Genomic DNA, 9,488 nt, shown 5'->3' with positions numbered 1-9,488 from the left:
GGAGGATGGATTATTGGAGGTAGGAAACGTGGGTAGGAACTGTGTAAGGCATGGGAAATTGAATTCATGTTTAGAAATTTAGCATTTTTGAGAAGGATTAGGAAGTCGAAAAGAATATTGGGATTTTCAGATATGTCGTTTAAATTGAAATTAGGGTTGAAGTATTGGCCAAGGTGAATAAAACGACTTTCAGTAGTGTTTAGAAGGGGGCGTTTGTTAATGATTTTAAGTATTTTTATGTCTTTTTCAATATTGGTGAAATTATATTTGGAGTCTCGTATGTGTTGTCCTATAATAGAGAATCTGTTGTATTTAATGGCGTTGATGTGTTCGGAGTATCTGATTTTAAAGTTGCGTCCAGTTTGACTGATGTACGAGGAGCTGCAGTTGTTACATTTGAATCTTCATACTCCAGATTTAGAAAAAGCACTAGATTTATTTTGTGATTTAGAGTTGTGTAACATATCAAAAGGACCCCTAGTCGCCAATCCACGCTTCCAAGTTAAGAGCCCTGGGGCTTTCATGTTCTTGTATAAGCTTCACAGAAATTGTGAAAATATGTGATGGAGAGTTAAAAAAGGTTAACTGTTATATTAATGTGAGATGTAGCTCGTGGGGGAAGATTTTATATAGCAATATAAGGTAGTATTTAGAATTTATGGGATATGCATATGGGCTCTCGGGTGGATGAAAGCCTCGATACGGCCTGTATATCACGAAGGAAGTTCTCTGGATAACTGGAAATGATATTACGGTTCAATTTTTGGAAGCTTGGCATGTCGGATTTGTTTCTAAGGAAACGTATAATCTCATTATTGTTACAAAAACGTATTAATATATGAGAAAGTGGCAGCTTCTCATACATGCGACACATAGTAATCACTGATCATTGAGCGTAATGCACCATCTCCAGGACTGAGGTGGAAACTTTACTACAGTATTTGATATCCTTGAAGGAAAAAGTGTCCAGAACAGAATGCGAGGGCAGATGTTTCACAGCCCAATTCAACAATCCTCCGGAAGGAAACAATATAATATACGAGAGAAACTGAGTTCTATTTTCTTACGACCTTATTCCTTAGTGTAATATACCTATAATTTTAAGTTCTGGTAGGAAATAATGGAATTGGGAGAAGCCTTCATTCTGCACCATAATCGCAACACATTCAGTGCGCAGTTAACAATAAGACATAACAGAAACATACTATTGTTGAACAGGTCGCTTACTGTGCAGTCCGCATTCAGTTCATATAAGAAGGATAAGAAAAGTTGTCGCTATTCCCCGTTCACCCAGCACGCGTCCGTAAGGATTCCGGGGGCGATCAAGCGTGCTGACTCTCTGGATGGTTGCCACGGGTGATGGCGGGGAGGGGCCATCACTACGGGGAAGCCTGCTGCGATCGCAGTTGGTACTACCCCACTGTACTTGTTAATATCGTCGGGGTGACAGTCGAACTCGACACGAGGTACTGCTCCTCAGAACAGGGGTTTTCTCTGTTTGGGGATTCAGTCCCGAGTGTCGGAAACGACTGAAACTTCGGAGATATTAACAAATACGCGGGATGAGGTGCGCGTCCGAAAGGATTCCGGGGGCGACAAAGCGCATCGACTTACTGGATGGTCGCCACGGGTGATGGCGGGGAGGAGCCATCACCTCCACGAAAGCTTCCTGCGTTAGGTCAAGGAGGCATGGTGGAGAAGTTCTACCCACTATCTGACAAGAAAGAAGAAACGTGCGGTGAATCGACAAAATGACGCATGTTCAGTTGATGTGAAGAGTTTCTATTGTAAAAAGGTTGGTATCAATGGATGGTAATAAAATCTATGTATGGATAATTTTGTAAACCCCTATGATATTCGCTAAATAAAATTCATCATCACTGTTCTTGACTGCAGTATTTTTTAATATTCAATCAAATAAAGAAGGTTAAATGTATTTACACTGATGGGCTATTGAAAAGCTCACAACCATAGTGTTAACAGGAGATTTAAGATAAGATAATACACACCTTCCATAATTTCGGAAATCATAGAGCCGGGAGATGGTACTGATTATTTTAATCTTAATTTTCGATACATGCAGTTTACAAAAATGATTATAGTATAATTGAAAAACGTGCACTAAAAGCACAAATAAAGAATAACCTGTCCGGAAATATGACGAATAAAAATTTAATACAAGTATTTGTGAGTAATTTAGAAGTTGAACAGGAAAAAGAATGGCCTGAAAAGTGTGTTAGAAATATTATTGTAAGAAATGGAACTTCTCGGACATGCTATCGAGGAAACATGGCACCCGCCCCAAAGAGGTCAGCACAGTAGTTATCCTCAGTTCCTCCATATGTCCGACTCTTGAAATGAATATTAATATTGACTCTCGAAAGAAAAACAAAAAACGTGCAGACTAATAGAACTATTACGATAAAATTATTATATGCTATATCTATAATCCACGTACCTAACTGCTCTACTCTTCAACGGAGTTATATTTTCTAGTATATACATATAAATGAATGTGTGTTTGTATGTCACAAATGGACTCAAAACCTACTAGACTGAAATGTCACAATGTTTTCTTATTACTCTTGGGAGGGTTTAGGAATTCATTTGAACGACCGATGGGTAGTATTTTTGTAATGAGTAATTTTATGTAATTAATGTAATTGCAAACGCGCACCAAGATCGGATCGACTTGATCGACATACTGTCGCTAGGCGACAGCAGCTTACGCTAAATGAAATGAAATGGTGTATGGCTTTTAGTGCCGGGAGTGTCCGATGACACATTTAGCTCGCCAGGTGCAGGTCTTATGATTTGGCTCCCGTAGGCGACCTGCGCGTCGTGATGAAGATGAAATGATGATGACGACAAGACATACACCCAGCTCCAGTGCCAGCGAAATTAACCAATGAAGGTTAAAATTCCCGACCCTTCCGAGTATCGAACCCGGGACCCCTGTGATCAAATGGCTAATCATTTAAGCCATGGAGCCGGACATTTTACGCTATATCATGATAGTCCGGTGAGAAATGCTGTATATAGGAAGATGGGAACACGCCATCAAGCTTTATAAAGTACATTTCATGCTAGTAGGATCAAAACCGTGCCTGTTATTTGGAAATAGCAACCCAATATGCGGCGATGGAGATGTACTGTACTTTCATGTCACAAGACCAACTTTGATAGGTCTGCCCAGTTTGAAGAATATAGCTGCGTATCAGATGTGAGAAAGTTAGGGTAATTGTAGCCTATCTCAAAACTGAAGGTCACAGGCGTGAAAATTGGTACTTGGAATCTGCGTTAAAAAACGAAAGATGTATTTTTTTTTATTTAGGAAAATATTCTTTTTTTCGGAAGATCCACTTAAGGAATGGGGGAGGGGTGTGAAGAAAAAGAAGACTGGGTTGAATTATTTTTATGGGGAAACTTATAAAACTGATGTTACAGACATGGAAATTGTTATTTGGAATTTTCTAAAGGAATGTATTATTTTTCGACTTGAGAGTGGGCTGTTGTCACATGGACAGTTCCATGTCACAAGATCCAATGCCACACGCGGTTTTCAAAACGTTACTGGGGTAAATGAACCTCACTTTTCCTTAAGTTTTTGTGCCTTAAGAAGTTTCAGAAAATCTCTTAGTGCAGTAGCGAGGAATGATTACTTTTATCAAAGTACGAAATCCACGCGAGCAAAGCCGCGGGTAACAGCTGGTAAATAACTAGTCGCAGACCTCCGATAAATGATCAACGTTCTGGTCTTCGGTTCGGTGGGTCGGGGATTCTATTCTTCACGACCGGGTCGGGGATTTTAATTGCATATGGTGAATTCCTCCGACTCGGGGAATGGGTGTCTGGGTTTGTCTTATTATCCTTATCTTCATCTACGTACAACATACCACACTACCAAACATCGCAGAAACAAGTAGTGAATACATCCCTCCACAAATGGTTGACGTCAGGTAGGGTCTTCGGCTGTAACAATGCACCAAATTCATGTCAAGTAGATGAGTCGTAGATTCCTAGTTCGTTGCGAGAATTTCAATCCCAGACTTCTTCGCAAAAGATTTTCATCTCGACAACGCCTTTCTTCTAAGAACTGCGATGGCTACCTTAAAAGGCTTAATTGCGATCTTACCGGGCGAGTTGGCCGTGCGCGTAGAGGCGCGCGGCTGTGAGCTTGCATCCGGGAGATAGTAGGTTCGAATCCCACTATCGGCAGCCCTGAAAATGGTTTTCCGTGGTTTGCCATTTTCACACCAGGCAAATGCTGGGGCTGTACCTTAATTAAGGCCACGGCCGCTTCCTTCCAACTCCTAGGCCTTTCCTATCCCATCGTCGCCATAAGACCTATCTGTGTCGGTGCGACGTAAAGCCCCTAGCAAAAAAAAAAATTGCGATCTTACATAATCACTTCACCGGACCCTAAATTACAAAGTCTGTTTAAAAACAGTTTTTCAAAACCCTTGTATTTTTTATATTTTACTCGAAAACTTTCAACGTAGTAGTTCGTGTTAAGTAAATATTGAAGAGATGTTTATTTTTAATTATGAAATTTTATTGTTCAGTAGGCTTTTTCTTCTGGTAATCCCAAATGGGGAAAGCATACCGTTTGTTATCAAGCATTTTTTTGTAAATGTTATTAGTTAAGTAATAGTGATTATTATGAACAAGTGTAAAACCATTTTACGATACCAATCTGTATTCAGTGCATTAATGATTATGCCTTTGGGATTTTCTTATTTGCTCGGAATATTGCACGCTTTCTCTCAGTTTTCGAATATACTACGGTGACGCCGTTTTTCAGGCCAGGGAGATGTGATAAGGTGAATGAGATGCTGGGAGAAGGTGAAGGGGTTGGCGGCCATGGCCTATAATAGGAGCTGTCCCGGCATTCGCCTTACTGTAGAAGACCAGAAAACCATGGAAAACCATTCTCAGGACAGCCAACGGTGGGACAGCTCCTCTCCGTCTCCCGAATGCAGAGGCGCGGAGCCACGGCCACCGTTCCTATGCTCGGTTGGTCGCTCAGAGTGCAGAGCCGTCGAACCACGGACCAGCCGTGGCCACCTGTAGGCCGAAGTCACTCTGCATCCACTGGCCGCTATCAAGCATACTACTACTACTACTACTACTACTACTACTACTACAACTAATAAAATGTTCTCATTCCTCCCCTGAAGGGGAGGCGGGCCTCTTAAACGATGATGCCGTCTCTCTGACCGGGAGATGTGTTACGATGAAGGAGATGCTCGCAGAAGGTGACGGGGGTGGCGGCCGTGGTCTATTTAAGGAACTGTCCCGGCATTCGCCTTAGTGCAGGAGAATTGGAAAACCACGGAAAACCATTCTCAGGACAGACGACGGTTGGGGCTAGGCGTGAGGTCCAGTTCTGTCCCGTCTCCCGAATGCAGAGGCGTAGAGCCACGGTAGAGCCGTGGCCACCCCTCCTCTGCTCGGTTGGCTGGTCAGAGTACAGAGCTGTTGGACCACGGACCAGCCGTGGTCACTTATGGCCCGAGACCCCACCAAGCATATCAAGCATACTATTACTATTACTACTACTACTATTACTACTACTACTACTACTACTACTACTAAAATGTTTTACCGGGTGGGTTGACCGTGCGGTTAGAGGCGCGCGGCTGTGAGCTTGCATCCGGGAGATAGTGGGTTCGAAGCCCACTGTCGGCAGCCCTGAAAATGGTTTTCCGTGGTTTCCCATTTTTTTTGCTAGGGGCTTTACGTCGCTCCGACACAGATAGGTCTTATGGCGACGATATTTCCCATTTTCACACCTGGCAAATGCTGGGGCTGTGCCTTACTTAAGGCCACGGCCACTGCCTTCCAACTCATAGGCCCTTCCTATCCCATCGTCGCCACAAGACCTATCTGCGTCGGTGCGACGTAAAGCCACTAGCAAAAGAATACTAAAATATTTTCATTCCTCCCCTGAAGGGGGAGGCGGGCCTCTTAGACGATGACGCCGTCTCTCTGACCGGGAGATTTGTTACGGTGAAGGTGATGCTCGGAAATGGTGAGGGGGTTGGCGGCCGTGGCCAATACTAAGAACTGTTCCGACATTCACCTTAGAGCAGGAGAATGGAAAACCACGGAAACAATTCTCTGGACAGCCGATGGTTGGGGCCAGCCATAAGGTCCAGCCCTGTCCCGTCTCCCAAATGCAGAGACGTAGATCTGTAGCCACCCCTCCTCTGCTCGGTTGGCTGGTCAGAGTGCAGAGCTGTTGGACCACGGACGAGCCGTGGTCACTTATGGCCCGAGACCCACTCTGCATCTACCGACCCATCAAGCATAGTCTAACATTTGATAATAAATGCTTCAAAGTCCGGCTCCATGGCTAAATGGTTAGCGTACTGGCATTTGGTCACAGAGGTCCCGGGTTCGATTCTCGGCAGGGTCGGGAATGTTAACCATAATTAGTTAATTTCGCTGGCACGGGGGCTGGGTGTATATCTTTTTATCATCATCATGTCATCCTCATCACGACGCGCAGGTCGCTTACGGGAGGCAATTCAAAAAGACCTGCACTGGCGAGCCGAACTTGTCCTCGGACACTCCCGACACTAAAAGCCACACGCCATTTCATTTTTTTTTTTAATTGCTTCAAAGCGCCTAATCGAGAGAGAAGTGTGAATGTTTACTAAGACGTGTAAATACAAGTTATATGTAAGTTGTTTGTTGCTGTTTCTGAAGATTAGTGCTCCACTTCTACCATTCTTTTCACAGCGATCACCGAATTAAGGCAGGGAACAGATGCGAGCTTCACATTCTCGTATGGATTGGTATTTGATAATGAATTTTCCTGGTCTAGCCTACGTGCTTCTTCGTTCTACCGCTAGAGAGTGTTGGAGCTCACTTTATCTAGTTCTGCCTAGACTAGCTTCAACACTTGCAACAAGTGTCGGCTGTAAATTCGAACATCAAACGTAAGTAGGAGCTGCGATTCCATTCAATTGTTTACATTTCTTCTTCAAAACTAAACTATAAGGAGGAAGCTCCCAAGAATGTGGACATTTCACTAAAGCCTCATGACATAACTTTTAACATTTTGTGGGGTAATAAGCTAGCTGCTTTATTGATTTTAAGTTCCCTCAAGAGAAGGCGTGCTGGTTCATAAAACGCTCACCAACCACTCAGTTGCGGAATGTCATGCTAAATGTGTAAATGACAAACTTTACTTGACAGGTGAAGAGGAATACTGTACTCGGTTTTAAATGATATCCTATGAAGATTATGACTCGAAATGATGGAAGAATAATTGCGTTAAACATTGTTTCGAACAATTTAACACTGTCGTCAATACCATGACACTGAAATCGACTAAAAATGAATACTACTCACAATCTGCTATTATGCTACAGTATATAATTTGAAAAGCCACTGTCGATGTTTAGAGGTTTAGATCCTTGCTCTGATATGAAGTTCCATTTCATTTCATTGTCTGTTTACCCTGTAGGGTTGTTTTTTTTCCCTCGGACTCAACGAGGGATCCCACCTCTACCGCCTCAAGGGCAGTGTCCCGGCACGTGAGACATTGGGTCGGGGAATACAATTGGGGAGGATGACCAGTTCCGCTCCCAGGTGGCTTCATCTGCTGTGCTGAACAGGGACCTTCTGGGGAGATGGGAAGATTTGAAGGGATAGACAAGAAATAGGGAAGGAAGTGGCCGTGGCCTTAAGTTAGGTACCATCCCGGCATTTGCCTGGAAGAGAATTGGGAAACCACGGAAAATAACTTTGAGAATGGTTGAGGTGGGAATCGAACCTCCTTTCTTCTCAGTTGACCTCCCGAGGCTCAGTGGAGCTCGTAACAGCCTTCGTACCAGTTTTCAAATTTCGAACCTGGGCCTCCGGGGATGGCAGCTAATCCCACTACGTAGGTTGGCTTGTCATAAATTTAATACATTTTATTTCCTGGCCTTGTTTTCATTTATCTTGGGTTCGCAATAATGGGCAATAAGCCCAGTTTTACGTCTGGTTGCCCATCCTGACGCTAACCAAATGTGGAGGGATGTATTCACTATTGCATATTTCTGCTGCGATGTGTTGCATGTTAATGTGTATTAATCATTCACAAACACCCAGCCACCAAGCTAGATGAATTAACCAAACGCGACTAGAGTTCCCAGTCAGTTCGGGAATTGAACCCGAGTCCCTACTCTGACCAATCAACCAAGGAGCCAGACCATGAATTATTTTTTAAAAATTTGTTTTACTTCACACCGACACAGATAGGTCTGATGGTGACGATGGGATGGCAAAGGCCTAGGAGTGGGAAGGAAGCTGCCTTGGCCATAACTGAGGTACAGCCCCAGCCTGATGTGAAAATGGGAAACCATGGAAAACCATTTTAGGGCTGGCGACAGTGGGGTTTGAACTCACTATCTCCCGGATGCAAGCTCACAGCTGTACGCCCCTAACCGCACGGCGACCATGAATTTATTACTAAGTTGAGAAAATTGGAAAGGCACTCAGTCATAGGACAAAGCATCCGGATAACTTACCACAGCTTATTTGTAACGGTGACAATAATTCGGCACAACATTACAGATCGTAATAGTCACACAAGTACAACTCGTTACAGTTATAGTGGGTTTGATAGAATTCGGCAAAATTTCGTCATAAACTATTGAGCATCAACTCACTTTTCATAATGGATTTTTAACGTTTTCCTTTCCACAATACTTCATTGTGTTTCTACAGTTTATTGGCAACTTTGATGATCGATGTTTGTTGTTTAAAGGGGCCTAACATCGAGGTCATCGGCTCCTAATAAGCGCGAGGACGAAGAATGAATGGATGGACGGACATGAATTTAAAGCGATCAGTGGATCCGACCCACAGTGCCTCACATGCACAGAAGCTGGAAAAAACAATAGTATTACTGACCAAGGGACTGCTTCTATAGCACGATGCTGAATCGATTAAGCTTATAGTAGAAACGGGTCCAAAATCCAGGTCATCGGCCCCTCATTATGGTATTTATCGCTAGGAAAGTAGAACCATGCTATGTGTAATGTTGCGGTACTAATCAAATGAAAATCCGAAGTACTTTCACTTTCTTTCACTATAATGTCGTAGTTTTTTCATTATTATGACACAAACCGTAAGAGGGCACCGTAGATAGAAAAGGGCAGATATATTGAACGTCTGCAAGCTGGACACTTACCGACTAAGAGGAAATTAAAATATGCTGAGACCGACGCAAATGTTTCTCGCACAATATCAGGAGGAAAGGAACATTACTGAGTATTTCTGGACTTGGCCACAATATAGCAGGAAACCTGGAATAAAATAACAGAAATTTATACGTGACTAACTGAATTATTGAACACCTAATTCTGGTACGAATTCATTGTGACTAATTCTAATTGTTAAAAATAAATTAACTGCGCTAAATTGTGCACCTAAGGCGAATTGTGACCAACTCTGGCGGTGAAGAAAAATTGTGATGAATTCCCATTAAA

General features: G+C 43.1%; 1 long non-coding RNA gene across 1 annotated transcript in view; it reads left to right on the top strand.

The window, feature by feature from the left end:
- The first annotated feature begins 6,909 nt into the window (after nt 1-6,909).
- LOC137501482 (uncharacterized) overlaps nt 6,910-9,488 on the top strand; it is an 85,419-nt gene continuing 82,840 nt past the window's right edge. The window contains exon 1 of the long non-coding RNA XR_011018564.1: nt 6,910-6,947. This is a non-coding gene — a long non-coding RNA (uncharacterized lncRNA). The remainder of the gene's footprint in view (nt 6,948-9,488) is intronic.

This window comes from Anabrus simplex, chromosome 7, assembly GCF_040414725.1.
Source record: "Anabrus simplex isolate iqAnaSimp1 chromosome 7, ASM4041472v1, whole genome shotgun sequence".
Lineage (NCBI taxonomy): Eukaryota > Metazoa > Arthropoda > Insecta > Orthoptera > Tettigoniidae > Anabrus > Anabrus simplex.
This window is presented reverse-complemented; position numbering and strand designations above follow the sequence as displayed.